The sequence below is a fragment of the Pseudorca crassidens genome, chromosome 9 (assembly GCF_039906515.1).
Source record: "Pseudorca crassidens isolate mPseCra1 chromosome 9, mPseCra1.hap1, whole genome shotgun sequence".
NCBI classification, from domain to species: domain Eukaryota; kingdom Metazoa; phylum Chordata; class Mammalia; order Artiodactyla; family Delphinidae; genus Pseudorca; species Pseudorca crassidens.
In genome coordinates this window covers 79,343,538-79,364,144 of record NC_090304.1, presented here as the reverse complement: position 1 = coordinate 79,364,144, position 20,607 = coordinate 79,343,538, and the positions used below count along the sequence as shown (strand labels likewise).

General features: G+C 57.0%; 1 long non-coding RNA gene across 2 annotated transcripts in view; it reads left to right on the top strand.

The window, feature by feature from the left end:
- The first annotated feature begins 572 nt into the window (after positions 1-572).
- Positions 573-20,607, top strand: part of LOC137230793 (uncharacterized) — a 49,105-nt gene continuing 29,070 nt past the window's right edge. For both annotated transcript variants that reach the window (XR_010946252.1, XR_010946251.1), the window contains exon 1: positions 573-1,020. This is a non-coding gene — a long non-coding RNA (uncharacterized lncRNA). The remainder of the gene's footprint in view (positions 1,021-20,607) is intronic.

Below are 20,607 nucleotides of genomic sequence, written 5' to 3'. Positions count from 1 at the left end.
ATGTTCAGGCTCCTCTACCTAAAAAAGAGCTACGTTAAATCCTGTAGACCTCAGAGAGCATCTTTTCTTTGTCCCATCTCTCAGAGAGCCTTTTCTCAAAAGCTTCACATGGTATCTATATATTTCAGTGCCCGTTCACTCACTCTCTTATTAATTCATTCAGCACATGTTTGCTAAGCACTTACCGTGTACCAGGCACTGTTTGTGGAATTGGGGACACAACAGTGAAAAAGGCAAAGTTTCAGTTCTCCTGGAGCTTATATTCTCATTATAAAGAGAGACATAACAAGTCAAGCAGTCACAAGGCCTAGGAGAAAAAATAAAGCAGAGTAAGGGGTTAGAGAGTGGCAGGACTGCTGTGTTGGAAAGGGTGGCCTCTTGGGAGTGTGGTCTTCGAATGCGAGCTGTGGACAAGGGAGTGAGAGCATCACCCTAGGCAGAGGGACAACACATGCAAATACCTGCGGTGGGGGCACCCTTAAGGGGCTCACAGATTAGCAAAGTGGCTGGAGAGCAGGAGAGAGGCCCGAGAGCTGTGGGAGCGGCGGGAGCTGTGGCGGGGGGAAGGCATAAAATGTCATAACTCAGTGAATGCAAACTCCTCCCACTGTGTGATTGGGGCCATTGGTGTTTTAGGTGACCTGGGGATGGAGAAATTTGGGGGCCACAGAGTCTTTGAAAGCACGGATAATTCACAGCCATCCCTGGAAATGGCTCTATCGTTCCTACCAGATGCAAATCCTGAGAGCGGAATGTCTGTATGTTCTCGTTTCCTGCTGTACCAGCTGACATGTCACATTTCTGACTTGTATTGCATTAGGTGGGACTTTAACAGAGCCAGCAGATCACTGACATTCACTAAGTTGACAACAGCCATCTCAGCTATGTATGAGCAGCAGCAAATCAATGCAGTCAGTATTTTGGAATTGTGCTGAGGCCCATATTCACATAATGTGGAGGGCAGTGAAGGCATCTCCTCAGGAGACTTCAGGAGAAATCCTCTGGATAAACAGCTACCGGGTGAGAGATCAGGTGTGAGAGTTGAACGGGCTATAGATTTAGAATTTGTGTCTATGCATGGGAAATCCTTGGCACCAGAGACGGATAATTTTTAGGAAAGAGCTAGGATTAAGAATTTGCAAAGAAAGAGCTCAGGATCCATTCCCTGGGAATGTCAAGGGTCTATTGCATAAATTTCTTTTTCCTGAGAAACTCCTTAGTAACCAGGTGACCTAACCTCAGCTCGCTTGTGGTATATCACCTTGACTGTACTTACACAGGACCCTCTAGGACCCTGAGTACTTTATTACCCTATGGTGTAGCTCATGGATTGAACCAGATTAAAACAGTTGATAATTCATTTTTGGCTTTCTCTGTTTAGTGAGGACTCAATGAATATTGTCAATTGAGTGAATGACTTGAAACCACCAATAGAAATGAAAAAAAAAGCTAGTATCATAAGAAACACCTAAAATAAATAAATAATTCCTATTACAGCATAATTGCTTTTATGTTAATTGTCTTTTAAAACAAGATATCCAGTTCTGAGCCAGGGTTTGAAATAACTTACAGAGCCAGAAAATAAACTCTGTTTGTCTTATTCCAATATGAGACCTTCATTCATTGACTCCACAAATATTAAGCACCCTCACCGTGCCAGGCTAGTCCTACGTGCTAAGGAAACATAGTATGACGTTTATGATCTGCTTGGAGACAGACAGGCAGTTAGGCAGTTTCACCACGCCACAGCTTCTTCCCAGCTACAGTAACCATAGCCAGGCTGTCCCCCAAACTGCTGGTTTTAGAGCCTCTGAAGAAAGGTATCTTTTACTGGGAACAGTCAGCCTCAAGTTCAGGACCAAAGCCTCTTGGGGCTCTCAGAGCTGTTTCAGTATGTTCCCGGGCTCATGGCAGCTCTCTTGTTTACTTTTCTCAGTCGTACCCTTCTTCTTCTTCTTCTTCCTCCTCCTCCGCCTCCTTTTCTTCTTCTTCTTCGTCCTCCACCACCTCCTCCTCCTCCTCCTCCACCTCGTGCACCGCCTCCTCCTACTTTTTCTTCCTCTTCTTCCTCCTCCACCACCTCCTCCTCCTCCTCCTCCGCCTCCTTCTTTTTCTTCCTCTTCTTCCTCCTCCACCACCTCCTCTTCCTCCTCCTCCGCCTCCTCCACCACCTCGTCCATCTTTTCTTCCTCTTCTTCCTCCTCCACCACCTCCTCCTCCGCCTCCTCCACCGCCTCCTCCTTTTTCTTCCTCTTCTTCCTCCTCCACCACTTCCTCCTCCTCCTCCTTCTTTTTCTTCCTCTTCTTCCTCCTCCACCACCTCCTCCTCCTCCTCCTCCGCCTCCTCCTTCTTTTTCTTCCTCTTCCTCCTTCTCCACCACCTCCTCTTCCTCCTCCTACGCCTCCTCCACCACTTCGTCCATCTTTTTCTTCCACTTCTTCTTCCTCCACCACCTCCTCCTCCGCCTCCTCCACCGCATCCTCCTTCTATTTCTTCCTCTTCTTCCTCCTCCACCACCTCCTCCTCATCCTCCTCCGCCTCCTCCACTGCCGCCTCCTTCTTTTTCTTCCTCTTCTTCCTCCTCCACCACCTCTTCCTCCTCCTCCACCACCTCTTCCTCCTCCTCCTCCGCCTCCTTCTTTTTCGTCCTCTTCTTCCTCCTCTACCACCTCCTCCTCCTCCTCCTCCGCCTCCTGCACCGCCTCCTCCTTGTTTTGCTTCCTCTTCTTCCTCCTCCACCACCTCCTTCTCCCCCTCCTCCGCCTCTTCCACCACCTCCTCCATCTTTTTCTTCCTCTTCTTCCTCCTCCACCACTTCCTCCGCCTCCACCTCCGCATAATGCACCACCTACTCCTCCTTTTTCTTCCTCTTTTTCGTCCTCCACCATCTCCTCCTCCTCCTCCGCCTCGTCCACCACCTCCTCCATCTTTTTCTTCCTCTTCTTCATCCTCCACCACCACCTCCTCCTCCTCCTCCGCCTCCTCCACCGCCTCTTCCTTCTTTTTCGTCCTCTTCTTCCTGCTCCACCACCTCCTCCTCTTCCTCCTCCGCCTCTTGCACCGCCTCCTCCTTCTTTTTTGTCCTCTTCTTCCTCCTCCACCACCTCCTCCTCCTCCTCCTCCACCTCCTCCACTGCCACCTCCATCTTTTTCTTCCTCTACTTCCTCCTCCACCACCTCCTCCTCCGCCTCCTCCACCGCCTCCTCCTTCTTTTTCGTCCTCTTCTTCCTCCTCCACCACCTCCTCCTCCTCCTCCCCCGCCTCCTCCACTGCCTCCTCCTTCTTTTTCTTCCTCTTCTTCCTCCTCCACCACCTTCTCCTCCTCCTCCTCCGCCTCCTCCACCGCCTCTCCTTCTTTTTCTTCCTCTTCTTCCTCCTCCACCACCTCCTCCTCCTCCTCCTCCGCCTCCTCCACCGCCTGCTCCTTCTTTTCCTTCTTCTTCCTCCTCCACCACCTCCTCCTCCTCCTCCTCCGCCTCCTCCACCACGTCCTACATCTTTTTCGTCCTCTTCTCCCTCCTCCACCATCTCCTCCTCCGCCTCCACCTCCTCCTCCTTCTTTTTCGTCCTCTTCTTCCTCCTACACCACCTCCTCCTCCGCCTCCTCCACCGCCTCCTCCATTTTCGTCCTCTTCTTCCTCCTCCACCACCTCCTCCTCCTCCGCCGCCTCCTCCACCGCCTCCTTCTTTTTCTTCCTCTTCTTCCTCCTCCACCACCTCCTCCTCCTCCTCCTCCGCCTCCTCCACCGCCTCCTCAATTTTCGTCCTCTTCTTCCTCCTCCACCACCTCCTCCTCCTTCTCATCCGCCTCCTCCTTTTTTCTTCCTCTTCTTCCTCCTCCACCACCTCCTCCTCCTCCTCCTCTGCCTCCTCCACCACCTCCTCCATCTTATTCTTCCTCTTCTTCCTCCTCTACCACCTCCTCCTCCACCTCCTCCACCGCCTCCTCCTCCTTTATCGTCATCTTCTTCCTCCTCCACCACCTCCTCCTCCTCCTCCTCCGCGTCCTCCACCGCATCCTCCTTCTTTTTCTTCCTCTTCTTCCTCCTCCACCACATCCTCCTCCTCCTCCTCCGCATCCTCCACCACCTCCTCCTTCTTTTTCGTCCTCTTCTTCCTCCTCCACCACCTCCTCCTCCTCCTCCGCCGCCTCCTTCTTTTTCTTCCTCTTTTTCCTCCTCCGCCTCCTCCTTCTTTTTCGTCCTCTTCTTCCTCCTCCACCACCACCGCCTCCTCCTCCTCCGCCTCCTCCACCACGTCCTACATCTTTTTCTTCCTCTTCTCCCTCCTCCACCACCTCCTCCTCCGCCTCCTCCACCTCCTCCTCCTTCTTTTTCGTCCTCTTCTTCCTCCTCCACCACCTCCTGCTCCGCCTCCTCCACCGCCTCCTCCTTCTTTTTCTTCCTCTTTTTCCTCCTACACCACCTCCTCCTCCACCTCCTCCGCCTCCTCCAACAACTCCTCCATCTTTTTCTTCCTCTTCTTCCTCCTCCACCTCCTCCTCCTCCTCCTCCTCCGCCACCTCCACCGCCTCCTCCTTCTTTTCCTCTTCTTCCTCCTCCACCACCGCCTCCTCCTCCTCCTCCTCCGCCTCCTCCACCGCCTCCTCCTTCTTTTTCGTCGTCTTCTTCCTCCTCCACCACCTCCTCCTCCTCCTCCTCCGCCTCCTCCACCACCTCCTCCTTCTTTTTCTTCCTCTTCTTCCTCCTCCACCACCTCCTCCTCTGCCTCCTCCACCGCCTTCTCCTTCTTTTTCTTCCTCTTCTTCCTCCTCCACCACCTCCTCCTCTGCCTCCTCCACCGCCGCCTCCTTCTTTTTCTTCGTCTTCTTACTTCTCCACCACCTCCTCCTCTTCCTCCTCCGCCTCTTGCACCGCCTCCTCCTTCTTTTTCGTCCTCTTCTTCCTCCTCCACCACTCCTCCTCCTCCTCCTCCGCCTCCTCCACCGCCTCCTTCTTTTTCTTCCTCTTCTTCCTCCTCCACCTCCTCCTCCTCCTCCTTCTCCGCCTCCTCCACCGCCTCCTTTTTCTTCCCCTTCTTCCCCCTCCACCACCTCCTCCTTCTCCTCCTTCGCCACCTCCTCCGCCTCCTCCTTATTTTTCTTCCTCTTCTTCCTCCTCCACCACCTCCTCCTCCTCCTCCACAGCCTCCTCCTTCTTTTTCTTCCTCTTTTTCATCCTCCACCACCTCATCCTCCACCTCCTCCTCCGCCTCCTCCAGCAACTCCTTTTTCTTCCTCTTCTTCCTCCTCCACCACCTCCTCCTCCTCCTCCTCTACCTCCTCCACCGCCACCTCCTTCTTTTTCTTCCTCTTCTTCCTCCTCCACAACCTTCTCCTCCGCCTCCTGCACCGGCGGCTTCTTTTTCGTCCTCTTCTTCCTGCTCCACAACCTCCTCCTCCTCCGCCTCCTCCACCGCCTCCTTCTTCTTTTTCTTCCTCTTCTTCCTCCTCCACCACCTCCTCCTCGTCCTCCCCCGCCTCCTCCACTGCCTCCTCCTTCTTTTTCTTCCTCTTCTCCCTCCTCCACCACCTCCTCCTCCTCCTCCTCTGCCTCCTCCACCGCCTCCTTCTTTTTCGTCCTCTTCTTCCTCCTCCACCACCTCCTCCTCCTCCTCCTCCGCCTCCTCCACCACGTCCTACATCTTTTTCTTCCTCTTCACCCTCCTCCACCACCACCTCCTCCGCCTCCTCCACCTCCTCCTCCTTCTTTTTCGTCCTCTTCTTCCTCCTACACCACCTCCTCCTCCGCCTCCTCCACCGCCTCCTCCTTCTTTTTCGTCCTCTTCTTCCTCCTCCACCACCTTCTCCTCCTCCTGTGCCTCCTCCACCACCTCCTCCTGCTTTTTCTTCCTCTTTTTCCTCCTCCACCACCTCCTCATTCTCCACCTCCGCATCCTCCACCGCCTCCTCCTTCTTTTTCGTCCTCTTCTTCCTCCTCCACCACCACCTCCTCCTCCTCCTCCTCCTCCTCCACCACGTCCTACATCTTTTTCTTCCTCTTCTCCCTCCTCCACCACCTCCTCCTCCGCCTCCTCCACCTCCTCCTCCTTCTTTTTCGTCCTCTTCTTCCTCCTCCACCACCTCCTGCTCCGCCTCCTCCACCGCCTCCTCCTTCTTTTTCTTCCTCTTTTTCCTCCTACACCACCTCCTCCTCCACCTCCTCCGCCTCCTCCAACAACTCCTCCATCTTTTTCTTCCTCTTCTTCCTCCTCCACCACCTCCTGCTCCGCCTCCTCCACCGCCTCCTCCTTCTTTTTCTTCCTCTTTTTCCTCCTACACCACCTCCTCCTCCACCTCCTCCGCCTCCTCCAACAACTCCTCCATCTTTTTCTTCCTCTTCTTCCTCCTCCACCTCCACCTCCTCCTCCTCCTCCTCCTCCGCCACCTCCACCGCCTCCTCCTTCTTTTCCTCTTCTTCCTCCTCCACCACCGCCTCCTCCTCCTCCTCCTCCGCCTCCTCCACCGCCTCCTCCTTCTTTTTCGTCGTCTTCTTCCTCCTCCACCACCTCCTCCTCCTCCTCCTCCGCCTCCTCCACCACCTCCTCCTTCTTTTTCTTCCTCTTCTTCCTCCTCCACCACCTCCTCCTCTGCCTCCTCCACCGCCTTCTCCTTCTTTTTCTTCCTCTTCTTCCTCCTCCACCACCTCCTCCTCTGCCTCCTCCACCGCCGCCTCCTTCTTTTTCTTCATCTTCTTACTTCTCCACCACCTCCTCCTCTTCCTCCTCCGCCTCTTGCACCGCCTCCTCCTTCTTTTTCGTCCTCTTCTTCCTCCTCCACCACCTCCTCCTCCTCCTCCTCCGCCTCCTCCACCGCCTCCTCCATCTTTTTCTTCCTGTACTTCCTCCTCCACGACCTCCTCATCCGCCTCCTCCACCTCCTCCTCCTTCTTTTTCGTCCTCTTCTTCCTCCTCCACCACCTCCTCCTCCTCCTCCTCCACCGCCTCTCCTTCTTTTTCTTCCTCTTCTTCCTCCTCCACCACCTTCTCCTCCTCCTTCTCCACCTACTCCACTGCCTCCTTCTTCTTTTTCTTCCTCTTCTTCCTCCTGCACCACCTCCTCCTCCTCCTCCCCCGCCTCCTCCACTACCTCCTCCTTCTTTTTCTTCCTCTTCTTCCTCCTCCACCACCTCCTCCTCCTCCTCCTCTGCCTCCTCCACCGCCTCCTCCTCCTTTTTCTTCTTCTCCCTCCTCCACCACCTCCTCCTCCGCCTCCTCCACCTCCTCCTCCTTCTTTTTCGACCTCTTCTTCCTCCTCCACCACCTCCTCCTCCGCCTCCTCCCTCACCTCCTCCTTCTTTTTCGTCCTCTTCTTCCTCCTCCACCGCCTCCTCCACCTCCGCCGCCTCCTCCACCACCTTCTTCTTTTTCTTCCTCTTCTTCCTCCTCCAACACCTCCTCCTCCTCCTCCTCTGCCTCCTCCACCGCCTCCTTCTTCTTTTTCGTCCTCTTCTTCCTCCTACACCACCTCCTCCTCCACCTCCTCCGCCTCCTCCAACAACTCCTCCTTCTTTTTCTTCCTCTTCTTCCTCCTCCACCTCCTCCTCCTCCTCCTCCGCCACCTCCACAGCCTCCTCCTCCTTTTCCTCTTCTTCCTCCTCCACAACCTCCTCCTCCTCCTCCTCCGCCTCCTACACCGCCTCCTGCTTCTTTTTTGTCGTCTTCCTCCTCCACCACCTTCTCCTCTGCCTCCTCCCCCGCCTCCTCCTTCTTTTTCGTCCTCTTTTTCCTCCTCCACCACCTCCTCTTCCTCCACCTCCTCCTCCACCACCTCCTTCTTTTTCTTCCTCTTCTTCCTCCTCCACCACCTCCTCTTCCTCCTCCTCCGCCTCCTCCACCACCTCGTCCATCTTTTCTTCCTCTTCTTCCTCCTCCACCACCTCCTCCTCCGCCTCCTCCACCGCCTCCTCATTTTTCTTCCTCTTCTTCCTCCTCCACCACCTCCTCCTCCTCCTCCTCCGCCTCCTCCTTCTTTTTCTTCCTCTTCTTCCTCCTCCACCACCTCCTCCTCCTCCTCCTCCGCCTCCTCCACCGCCTCCTCCTTCTTTTTCTTCCTCTTCCTCCTTCTCCACCACCTCCTCCTCCGCCTCCTCCACCACTTCGTCCATCTTTTTCTTCCACTTCTTCTTCCTCCACCACCTCCTCCTCCGCCTCCTCCACTGCCTCCTTCTTTTTGTTCCTCTTCTTCCTCCTCCACCACCTCCTCCTCCTCCTCCTCCGCCTCCTCCACCGCCTCCTCAATTTTCGTCCTCTTCTTCCTCCTCCACCACCTCCTCCTCCTTCTCCTCCGCCTCCTCCTTCGCCTGCTTCTTTTTCTTCCTCTTCTTCCTCCTCCACCACCTCCTCCTCCTCCTCCTCCTCCACCTCCTCCACTGCCTCCTCCTTTTTTCTTCCTCTTCTTCCTCCTCCACCACATCCTCCTCCTCCTCCTCCGCATCCTCCACCACCTCCTCCTTCTTTTTCGTCCTCTTCTTCCTCCTCCACCACCTCCTCCTCCTCCTCCGCCGCCTCCTTCTTTTTCTTCCTCTTTTTCCTCCTCCGCCTCCTCCTTCTTTTTCGTCCTCTTCTTCCTCCTCCACCACCACCGCCTCCTCCTCCTCCGCCTCCTCCACCACGTCCTACATCTTTTTCTTCCTCTTCTCCCTCCTCCACCACCTCCTCCTCCGCCTCCTCCACCTCCTCCTCCTTCTTTTTCGTCCTCTTCTTCCTCCTCCACCACCTCCTGCTCCGCCTCCTCCACCGCCTCCTCCTTCTTTTTCTTCCTCTTTTTCCTCCTCCACCACCTCCTCCTCCACCTCCTCCGCCTCCTCCAACAACTCCTCCATCTTTTTCTTCCTCTTCTTCCTCCTCCACCTCCTCCTCCTCCTCCTCCTCCGCCACCTCCACCGCCTCCTCCTTCTTTTCCTCTTCTTCCTCCTCCACCACCGCCTCCTCCTCCTCCTCCTCCGCCTCCTCCACCGCCTCCTCCTTCTTTTTCGTCGTCTTCTTCCTCCTCCACCACCTCCTCCTCCTCCTCCTCCGCCTCCTCCACCACCTCCTCCTTCTTTTTCTTCCTCTTCTTCCTCCTCCACCACCTCCTCCTCTGCCTCCTCCACCGCCTTCTCCTTCTTTTTCTTCCTCTTCTTCCTCCTCCACCACCTCCTCCTCTGCCTCCTCCACCGCCGCCTCCTTCTTTTTCTTCGTCTTCTTACTTCTCCACCACCTCCTCCTCTTCCTCCTCCGCCTCTTGCACCGCCTCCTCCTTCTTTTTCGTCCTCTTCTTCCTCCTCCACCACTCCTCCTCCTCCTCCTCCGCCTCCTCCACCGCCTCCTTCTTTTTCTTCCTCTTCTTCCTCCTCCACCTCCTCCTCCTCCTCCTTCTCCGCCTCCTCCACCGCCTCCTTTTTCTTCCCCTTCTTCCCCCTCCACCACCTCCTCCTTCTCCTCCTTCGCCACCTCCTCCGCCTCCTCCTTATTTTTCTTCCTCTTCTTCCTCCTCCACCACCTCCTCCTCCTCCTCCACAGCCTCCTCCTTCTTTTTCTTCCTCTTTTTCATCCTCCACCACCTCATCCTCCACCTCCTCCTCCGCCTCCTCCAGCAACTCCTTTTTCTTCCTCTTCTTCCTCCTCCACCACCTCCTCCTCCTCCTCCTCTACCTCCTCCACCGCCACCTCCTTCTTTTTCTTCCTCTTCTTCCTCCTCCACAACCTTCTCCTCCGCCTCCTGCACCGGCGGCTTCTTTTTCGTCCTCTTCTTCCTGCTCCACAACCTCCTCCTCCTCCGCCTCCTCCACCGCCTCCTTCTTCTTTTTCTTCCTCTTCTTCCTCCTCCACCACCTCCTCCTCGTCCTCCCCCGCCTCCTCCACTGCCTCCTCCTTCTTTTTCTTCCTCTTCTCCCTCCTCCACCACCTCCTCCTCCTCCTCCTCTGCCTCCTCCACCGCCTCCTTCTTTTTCGTCCTCTTCTTCCTCCTCCACCACCTCCTCCTCCTCCTCCTCCGCCTCCTCCACCACGTCCTACATCTTTTTCTTCCTCTTCACCCTCCTCCACCACCACCTCCTCCGCCTCCTCCACCTCCTCCTCCTTCTTTTTCGTCCTCTTCTTCCTCCTACACCACCTCCTCCTCCGCCTCCTCCACCGCCTCCTCCTTCTTTTTCGTCCTCTTCTTCCTCCTCCACCACCTTCTCCTCCTCCTGTGCCTCCTCCACCACCTCCTCCTGCTTTTTCTTCCTCTTTTTCCTCCTCCACCACCTCCTCATTCTCCACCTCCGCATCCTCCACCGCCTCCTCCTTCTTTTTCGTCCTCTTCTTCCTCCTCCACCACCACCTCCTCCTCCTCCTCCTCCTCCTCCACCACGTCCTACATCTTTTTCTTCCTCTTCTCCCTCCTCCACCACCTCCTCCTCCGCCTCCTCCACCTCCTCCTCCTTCTTTTTCGTCCTCTTCTTCCTCCTCCACCACCTCCTGCTCCGCCTCCTCCACCGCCTCCTCCTTCTTTTTCTTCCTCTTTTTCCTCCTACACCACCTCCTCCTCCACCTCCTCCGCCTCCTCCAACAACTCCTCCATCTTTTTCTTCCTCTTCTTCCTCCTCCACCTCCTCCTCCTCCTCCTCCTCCGCCACCTCCACCGCCTCCTCCTTCTTTTCCTCTTCTTCCTCCTCCACCACCGCCTCCTCCTCCTCCTCCTCCGCCTCCTCCACCGCCTCCTCCTTCTTTTTCGTCGTCGTCTTCCTCCTCCACCACCTCCTCCTCCTCCTCCTCCGCCTCCTCCACCACCTCCTCCTTCTTTTTCTTCCTCTTCTTCCTCCTCCACCACCTCCTCCTCTGCCTCCTCCACCGCCTTCTCCTTCTTTTTCTTCCTCTTCTTCCTCCTCCACCACCTCCTCCTCTGCCTCCTCCACCGCCGCCTCCTTCTTTTTCTTCATCTTCTTACTTCTCCACCACCTCCTCCTCTTCCTCCTCCGCCTCTTGCACCGCCTCCTCCTTCTTTTTCGTCCTCTTCTTCCTCCTCCACCACCTCCTCCTCCTCCTCCTCCGCCTCCTCCTTCTTTTTCTTCCTCTTCCTCCTTCTCCACCACCTCCTCTTCCTCCTCCTACGCCTCCTCCACCACTTCGTCCATCTTTTTCTTCCACTTCTTCTTCCTCCACCACCTCCTCCTCCGCCTCCTCCACCGCATCCTCCTTCTATTTCTTCCTCTTCTTCCTCCTCCACCACCTCCTCCTCATCCTCCTCCGCCTCCTCCACTGCCGCCTCCTTCTTTTTCTTCCTCTTCTTCCTCCTCCACCACCTCTTCCTCCTCCTCCACCACCTCTTCCTCCTCCTCCTCCGCCTCCTTCTTTTTCGTCCTCTTCTTCCTCCTCTACCACCTCCTCCTCCTCCTCCTCCGCCTCCTGCACCGCCTCCTCCTTGTTTTGCTTCCTCTTCTTCCTCCTCCACCACCTCCTTCTCCCCCTCCTCCGCCTCTTCCACCACCTCCTCCATCTTTTTCTTCCTCTTCTTCCTCCTCCACCACTTCCTCCGCCTCCACCTCCGCATAATGCACCACCTACTCCTCCTTTTTCTTCCTCTTTTTCGTCCTCCACCATCTCCTCCTCCTCCTCCGCCTCCTCCACCACCTCCTCCATCTTTTTCTTCCTCTTCTTCATCCTCCACCACCACCTCCTCCTCCTCCTCCGCCTCCTCCACCGCCTCTTCCTTCTTTTTCGTCCTCTTCTTCCTGCTCCACCACCTCCTCCTCTTCCTCCTCCGCCTCTTGCACCGCCTCCTCCTTCTTTTTTGTCCTCTTCTTCCTCCTCCACCACCTCCTCCTCCTCCTCCTCCACCTCCTCCACTGCCACCTCCATCTTTTTCTTCCTCTACTTCCTCCTCCACCACCTCCTCCTCCGCCTCCTCCACCGCCTCCTCCTTCTTTTTCGTCCTCTTCTTCCTCCTCCACCACCTCCTCCTCCTCCTCCCCCGCCTCCTCCACTGCCTCCTCCTTCTTTTTCTTCCTCTTCTTCCTCCTCCACCACCTTCTCCTCCTCCTCCTCCGCCTCCTCCACCGCCTCTCCTTCTTTTTCTTCCTCTTCTTCCTCCTCCACCACCTCCTCCTCCTCCTCCTCCGCCTCCTCCACCGCCTGCTCCTTCTTTTCCTTCTTCTTCCTCCTCCACCACCTCCTCCTCCTCCTCCTCCGCCTCCTCCACCACGTCCTACATCTTTTTCGTCCTCTTCTCCCTCCTCCACCATCTCCTCCTCCGCCTCCACCTCCTCCTCCTTCTTTTTCGTCCTCTTCTTCCTCCTACACCACCTCCTCCTCCGCCTCCTCCACCGCCTCCTCCATTTTCGTCCTCTTCTTCCTCCTCCACCACCTCCTCCTCCTCCGCCGCCTCCTCCACCGCCTCCTTCTTTTTCTTCCTCTTCTTCCTCCTCCACCACCTCCTCCTCCTCCTCCTCCGCCTCCTCCACCGCCTCCTCAATTTTCGTCCTCTTCTTCCTCCTCCACCACCTCCTCCTCCTTCTCATCCGCCTCCTCCTTTTTTCTTCCTCTTCTTCCTCCTCCACCACCTCCTCCTCCTCCTCCTCTGCCTCCTCCACCACCTCCTCCATCTTATTCTTCCTCTTCTTCCTCCTCTACCACCTCCTCCTCCACCTCCTCCACCGCCTCCTCCTCCTTTATCGTCATCTTCTTCCTCCTCCACCACCTCCTCCTCCTCCTCCTCCGCGTCCTCCACCGCATCCTCCTTCTTTTTCTTCCTCTTCTTCCTCCTCCACCACATCCTCCTCCTCCTCCTCCGCATCCTCCACCACCTCCTCCTTCTTTTTCGTCCTCTTCTTCCTCCTCCACCACCTCCTCCTCCTCCTCCGCCGCCTCCTTCTTTTTCTTCCTCTTTTTCCTCCTCCGCCTCCTCCTTCTTTTTCGTCCTCTTCTTCCTCCTCCACCACCACCGCCTCCTCCTCCTCCGCCTCCTCCACCACGTCCTACATCTTTTTCTTCCTCTTCTCCCTCCTCCACCACCTCCTCCTCCGCCTCCTCCACCTCCTCCTCCTTCTTTTTCGTCCTCTTCTTCCTCCTCCACCACCTCCTGCTCCGCCTCCTCCACCGCCTCCTCCTTCTTTTTCTTCCTCTTTTTCCTCCTACACCACCTCCTCCTCCACCTCCTCCGCCTCCTCCAACAACTCCTCCATCTTTTTCTTCCTCTTCTTCCTCCTCCACCTCCTCCTCCTCCTCCTCCTCCGCCACCTCCACCGCCTCCTCCTTCTTTTCCTCTTCTTCCTCCTCCACCACCGCCTCCTCCTCCTCCTCCTCCGCCTCCTCCACCGCCTCCTCCTTCTTTTTCGTCGTCTTCTTCCTCCTCCACCACCTCCTCCTCCTCCTCCTCCGCCTCCTCCACCACCTCCTCCTTCTTTTTCTTCCTCTTCTTCCTCCTCCACCACCTCCTCCTCTGCCTCCTCCACCGCCTTCTCCTTCTTTTTCTTCCTCTTCTTCCTCCTCCACCACCTCCTCCTCTGCCTCCTCCACCGCCGCCTCCTTCTTTTTCTTCGTCTTCTTACTTCTCCACCACCTCCTCCTCTTCCTCCTCCGCCTCTTGCACCGCCTCCTCCTTCTTTTTCGTCCTCTTCTTCCTCCTCCACCACTCCTCCTCCTCCTCCTCCGCCTCCTCCACCGCCTCCTTCTTTTTCTTCCTCTTCTTCCTCCTCCACCTCCTCCTCCTCCTCCTTCTCCGCCTCCTCCACCGCCTCCTTTTTCTTCCCCTTCTTCCCCCTCCACCACCTCCTCCTTCTCCTCCTTCGCCACCTCCTCCGCCTCCTCCTTATTTTTCTTCCTCTTCTTCCTCCTCCACCACCTCCTCCTCCTCCTCCACAGCCTCCTCCTTCTTTTTCTTCCTCTTTTTCATCCTCCACCACCTCATCCTCCACCTCCTCCTCCGCCTCCTCCAGCAACTCCTTTTTCTTCCTCTTCTTCCTCCTCCTCCTCCTCTACCTCCTCCACCGCCACCTCCTTCTTTTTCTTCCTCTTCTTCCTCCTCCACAACCTTCTCCTCCGCCTCCTGCACCGGCGGCTTCTTTTTCGTCCTCTTCTTCCTGCTCCACAACCTCCTCCTCCTCCGCCTCCTCCACCGCCTCCTTCTTCTTTTTCTTCCTCTTCTTCCTCCTCCACCACCTCCTCCTCGTCCTCCCCCGCCTCCTCCACTGCCTCCTCCTTCTTTTTCTTCCTCTTCTCCCTCCTCCACCACCTCCTCCTCCTCCTCCTCTGCCTCCTCCACCGCCTCCTTCTTTTTCGTCCTCTTCTTCCTCCTCCACCACCTCCTCCTCCTCCTCCTCCGCCTCCTCCACCACGTCCTACATCTTTTTCTTCCTCTTCACCCTCCTCCACCACCACCTCCTCCGCCTCCTCCACCTCCTCCTCCTTCTTTTTCGTCCTCTTCTTCCTCCTACACCACCTCCTCCTCCGCCTCCTCCACCGCCTCCTCCTTCTTTTTCGTCCTCTTCTTCCTCCTCCACCACCTTCTCCTCCTCCTGTGCCTCCTCCACCACCTCCTCCTGCTTTTTCTTCCTCTTTTTCCTCCTCCACCACCTCCTCATTCTCCACCTCCGCATCCTCCACCGCCTCCTCCTTCTTTTTCGTCCTCTTCTTCCTCCTCCACCACCACCTCCTCCTCCTCCTCCTCCTCCTCCACCACGTCCTACATCTTTTTCTTCCTCTTCTCCCTCCTCCACCACCTCCTCCTCCGCCTCCTCCACCTCCTCCTCCTTCTTTTTCGTCCTCTTCTTCCTCCTCCACCACCTCCTGCTCCGCCTCCTCCACCGCCTCCTCCTTCTTTTTCTTCCTCTTTTTCCTCCTACACCACCTCCTCCTCCACCTCCTCCGCCTCCTCCAACAACTCCTCCATCTTTTTCTTCCTCTTCTTCCTCCTCCACCTCCTCCTCCTCCTCCTCCTCCGCCACCTCCACCGCCTCCTCCTTCTTTTCCTCTTCTTCCTCCTCCACCACCGCCTCCTCCTCCTCCTCCTCCGCCTCCTCCACCGCCTCCTCCTTCTTTTTCGTCGTCTTCTTCCTCCTCCACCACCTCCTCCTCCTCCTCCTCCGCCTCCTCCACCACCTCCTCCTTCTTTTTCTTCCTCTTCTTCCTCCTCCACCACCTCCTCCTCTGCCTCCTCCACCGCCTTCTCCTTCTTTTTCTTCCTCTTCTTCCTCCTCCACCACCTCCTCCTCTGCCTCCTCCACCGCCGCCTCCTTCTTTTTCTTCATCTTCTTACTTCTCCACCACCTCCTCCTCTTCCTCCTCCGCCTCTTGCACCGCCTCCTCCTTCTTTTTCGTCCTCTTCTTCCTCCTCCACCACCTCCTCCTCCTCCTCCTCCGCCTCCTCCACCGCCTCCTCCATCTTTTTCTTCCTGTACTTCCTCCTCCACGACCTCCTCATCCGCCTCCTCCACCTCCTCCTCCTTCTTTTTCGTCCTCTTCTTCCTCCTCCACCACCTCCTCCTCCTCCTCCTCCACCGCCTCTCCTTCTTTTTCTTCCTCTTCTTCCTCCTCCACCACCTTCTCCTCCTCCTTCTCCACCTACTCCACTGCCTCCTTCTTCTTTTTCTTCCTCTTCTTCCTCCTGCACCACCTCCTCCTCCTCCTCCCCCGCCTCCTCCACTACCTCCTCCTTCTTTTTCTTCCTCTTCTTCCTCCTCCACCACCTCCTCCTCCTCCTCCTCTGCCTCCTCCACCGCCTCCTCCTCCTTTTTCTTCTTCTCCCTCCTCCACCACCTCCTCCTCCGCCTCCTCCACCTCCTCCTCCTTCTTTTTCGACCTCTTCTTCCTCCTCCACCACCTCCTCCTCCGCCTCCTCCCTCACCTCCTCCTTCTTTTTCGTCCTCTTCTTCCTCCTCCACCGCCTCCTCCACCTCCGCCGCCTCCTCCACCACCTTCTTCTTTTTCTTCCTCTTCTTCCTCCTCCAACACCTCCTCCTCCTCCTCCTCTGCCTCCTCCACCGCCTCCTTCTTCTTTTTCGTCCTCTTCTTCCTCCTACACCACCTCCTCCTCCACCTCCTCCGCCTCCTCCAACAACTCCTCCTTCTTTTTCTTCCTCTTCTTCCTCCTCCACCTCCTCCTCCTCCTCCTCCGCCACCTCCACAGCCTCCTCCTCCTTTTCCTCTTCTTCCTCCTCCACAACCTCCTCCTCCTCCTCCTCCGCCTCCTACACCGCCTCCTGCTTCTTTTTTGTCGTCTTCCTCCTCCACCACCTTCTCCTCTGCCTCCTCCCCCGCCTCCTCCTTCTTTTTCGTCCTCTTTTTCCTCCTCCACCACCTCCTCTTCCTCCACCTCCTCCTCCACCACCTCCTTCTTTTTCTTCCTCTTCTTCCTCCTCCACCACCTCCTCTTCCTCCTCCTCCGCCTCCTCCACCACCTCGTCCATCTTTTCTTCCTCTTCTTCCTCCTCCACCACCTCCTCCTCCGCCTCCTCCACCGCCTCCTCATTTTTCTTCCTCTTCTTCCTCCTCCACCACCTCCTCCTCCTCCTCCTCCGCCTCCTCCTTCTTTTTCTTCCTCTTCTTCCTCCTCCACCACCTCCTGCTCCTCCTCCTCCGCCTCCTCCACCGCCTCCTCCTTCTTTTTCTTCCTCTTCCTCCTTCTCCACCACCTCCTCCTCCGCCTCCTCCACCACTTCGTCCATCTTTTTCTTCCACTTCTTCTTCCTCCACCACCTCCTCCTCCGCCTCCTCCACTGCCTCCTTCTTTTTGTTCCTCTTCTTCCTCCTCCACCACCTCCTCCTCCTCCTCCTCCGCCTCCTCCACCGCCTCCTCAATTTTCGTCCTCTTCTTCCTCCTCCACCACCTCCTCCTCCTTCTCCTCCGCCTCCTCCTTCGCCTGCTTCTTTTTCTTCCTCTTCTTCCTCCTCCACCACCTCCTCCTCCTCCTCCTCCTCCACCTCCTCCACTGCCTCCTCCTTTTTTCTTCCTCTTCTTCCTCCTCCACCACATCCTCCTCCTCCTCCTCCGCATCCTCCACCACCTCCTCCTTCTTTTTCGTCCTCTTCTTCCTCCTCCACCACCTCCTCCTCCTCCTCCGCCGCCTCCTTCTTTTTCTTCCTCTTTTTCCTCCTCCGCCTCCTCCTTCTTTTTCGTCCTCTTCTTCCTCCTCCACCACCACCGCCTCCTCCTCCTCCGCCTCCTCCACCACGTCCTACATCTTTTTCTTCCTCTTCTCCCTCCTCCACCACCTCCTCCTCCGCCTCCTCCACCTCCTCCTCCTTCTTTTTCGTCCTCTTCTTCCTCCTCCACCACCTCCTGCTCCGCCTCCTCCACCGCCTCCTCCTTCTTTTTCTTCCTCTTTTTCCTCCTCCACCACCTCCTCCTCCACCTCCTCCGCCTCCTCCAACAACTCCTCCATCTTTTTCTTCCTCTTCTTCCTCCTCCACCTCCTCCTCCTCCTCCTCCTCCGCCACCTCCACCGCCTCCTCCTTCTTTTCCTCTTCTTCCTCCTCCACCACCGCCTCCTCCTCCTCCTCCTCCGCCTCCTCCACCGCCTCCTCCTTCTTTTTCGTCGTCTTCTTCCTCCTCCACCACCTCCTCCTCCTCCTCCTCCGCCTCCTCCACCACCTCCTCCTTCTTTTTCTTCCTCTTCTTCCTCCTCCACCACCTCCTCCTCTGCCTCCTCCACCGCCTTCTCCTTCTTTTTCTTCCTCTTCTTCCTCCTCCACCACCTCCTCCTCTGCCTCCTCCACCGCCGCCTCCTTCTTTTTCTTCGTCTTCTTACTTCTCCACCACCTCCTCCTCTTCCTCCTCCGCCTCTTGCACCGCCTCCTCCTTCTTTTTCGTCCTCTTCTTCCTCCTCCACCACTCCTCCTCCTCCTCCTCCGCCTCCTCCACCGCCTCCTTCTTTTTCTTCCTCTTCTTCCTCCTCCACCTCCTCCTCCTCCTCCTTCTCCGCCTCCTCCACCGCCTCCTTTTTCTTCCCCTTCTTCCCCCTCCACCACCTCCTCCTTCTCCTCCTTCGCCACCTCCTCCGCCTCCTCCTTATTTTTCTTCCTCTTCTTCCTCCTCCACCACCTCCTCCTCCTCCTCCACAGCCTCCTCCTTCTTTTTCTTCCTCTTTTTCATCCTCCACCACCTCATCCTCCACCTCCTCCTCCGCCTCCTCCAGCAACTCCTTTTTCTTCCTCTTCTTCCTCCTCCACCACCTCCTCCTCCTCCTCCTCTACCTCCTCCACCGCCACCTCCTTCTTTTTCTTCCTCTTCTTCCTCCTCCACAACCTTCTCCTCCGCCTCCTGCACCGGCGGCTTCTTTTTCGTCCTCTTCTTCCTGCTCCACAACCTCCTCCTCCTCCGCCTCCTCCACCGCCTCCTTCTTCTTTTTCTTCCTCTTCTCCCTCCTCCACCACCTCCTCCTCCTCCTCCTCTGCCTCCTCCACCGCCTCCTTCTTTTTCGTCCTCTTCTTCCTCCTCCACCTCCTCCTCCTCCTCCTCCTCCGCCTCCTCCACCACGTCCTACATCTTTTTCTTCCTCTTCACCCTCCTCCACCACCACCTCCTCCGCCTCCTCCACCTCCTCCTCCTTCTTTTTCGTCCTCTTCTTCCTCCTACACCACCTCCTCCTCCGCCTCCTCCACCGCCTCCTCCTTCTTTTTCGTCCTCTTCTTCCTCCTCCACCACCTTCTCCTCCTCCTGTGCCTCCTCCACCACCTCCTCCTGCTTTTTCTTCCTCTTTTTCCTCCTCCACCACCTCCTCATTCTCCACCTCCGCATCCTCCACCGCCTCCTCCTTCTTTTTCGTCCTCTTCTTCCTCCTCCACCACCACCTCCTCCTCCTCCTCCTCCTCCTCCACCACGTCCTACATCTTTTTCTTCCTCTTCTCCCTCCTCCACCACCTCCTCCTCCGCCTCCTCCACCTCCTCCTCCTTCTTTTTCGTCCTCTTCTTCCTCCTCCACCACCTCCTGCTCCGCCTCCTCCACCGCCTCCTCCTTCTTTTTCTTCCTCTTTTTCCTCCTACACCACCTCCTCCTCCACCTCCTCCGCCTCCTCCAACAACTCCTCCATCTTTTTCTTCCTCTTCTTCCTCCTCCACCTCCTCCTCCTCCTCCTCCGCCACCTCCACCGCCTCCTCCTTCTTTTCCTCTTCTTCCTCCTCCACCACCGCCTCCTCCTCCTCCTCCTCCGCCTCCTCCACCGCCTCCTCCTTCTTTTTCGTCGTCTTCTTCCTCCTCCACCACCTCCTCCTCCTCCTCCTCCGCCTCCTCCACCACCTCCTCCTTCTTTTTCTTCCTCTTCTTCCTCCTCCACCACCTCCTCCTCTGCCTCCTCCACCGCCTTCTCCTTCTTTTTCTTCCTCTTCTTCCTCCTCCACCACCTCCTCCTCTGCCTCCTCCACCGCCGCCTCCTTCTTTTTCTTCATCTTCTTACTTCTCCACCACCTCCTCCTCTTCCTCCTCCGCCTCTTGCACCGCCTCCTCCTTCTTTTTCGTCCTCTTCTTCCTCCTCCACCACCTCCTCCTCCTCCTCCTCCGCCTCCTCCACCGCCTCCTCCATCTTTTTCTTCCTGTACTTCCTCCTCCACGACCTCCTCATCCGCCTCCTCCACCTCCTCCTCCTTCTTTTTCGTCCTCTTCTTCCTCCTCCACCACCTCCTCCTCCTCCTCCTCCACCGCCTCTCCTTCTTTTTCTTCCTCTTCTTCCTCCTCCACCACCTTCTCCTCCTCCTTCTCCACCTACTCCACTGCCTCCTTCTTCTTTTTCTTCCTCTTCTTCCTCCTGCACCACCTCCTCCTCCTCCTCCCCCGCCTCCTCCACTACCTCCTCCTTCTTTTTCTTCCTCTTCTTCCTCCTCCACCACCTCCTCCTCCTCCTCCTCTGCCTCCTCCACCGCCTCCTCCTCCTTTTTCTTCTTCTCCCTCCTCCACCACCTCCTCCTCCGCCTCCTCCACCTCCTCCTCCTTCTTTTTCGACCTCTTCTTCCTCCTCCACCACCTCCTCCTCCGCCTCCTCCCTCGCCTCCTCCTTCTTTTTCGTCCTCTTCTTCCTCCTCCACCACCTCCTCCACCTCCGCCGCCTCCTCCACCACCTTCTTCTTTTTCTTCCTCTTCTTCCTCCTCCAACACCTCCTCCTCCTCCTCCTCTGCCTCCTCCACCGCCTCCTCCTTCTTTTTCGTCCTCTTCTTCCTCCTCCACCACCTCCTCCTCCTCCTCCTCCGCCTCCTCCACCGCCTCCTCCATCTTTTTCTTCCTGTACTTCCTCCTCCACGACCTCCTCATCCGCCTCCTCCACCTCCTCCTCCTTCTTTTTCGTCCTCTTCTTCCTCCTCCACCACCTCCTCCTCCTCCTCCTCCACCGCCTCTCCTTCTTTTTCTTCCTCTTCTTCCTCCTCCACCACCTTCTCCTCCTCCTTCTCCACCTACTCCACTGCCTCCTTCTTCTTTTTCTTCCTCTTCTTCCTCCTGCACCACCTCCTCCTCCTCCTCCCCCGCCTCCTCCACTACCTCCTCCTTCTTTTTCTTCCTCTTCTTCCTCCTCCACCACCTCCTCCTCCTCCTCCTCTGCCTCCTCCACCGCCTCCTCCTCCTTTTTCTTCTTCTCCCTCCTCCACCACCTCCTCCTCCGCCTCCTCCACCTCCTCCTCCTTCTTTTTCGACCTCTTCTTCCTCCTCCACCACCTCCTCC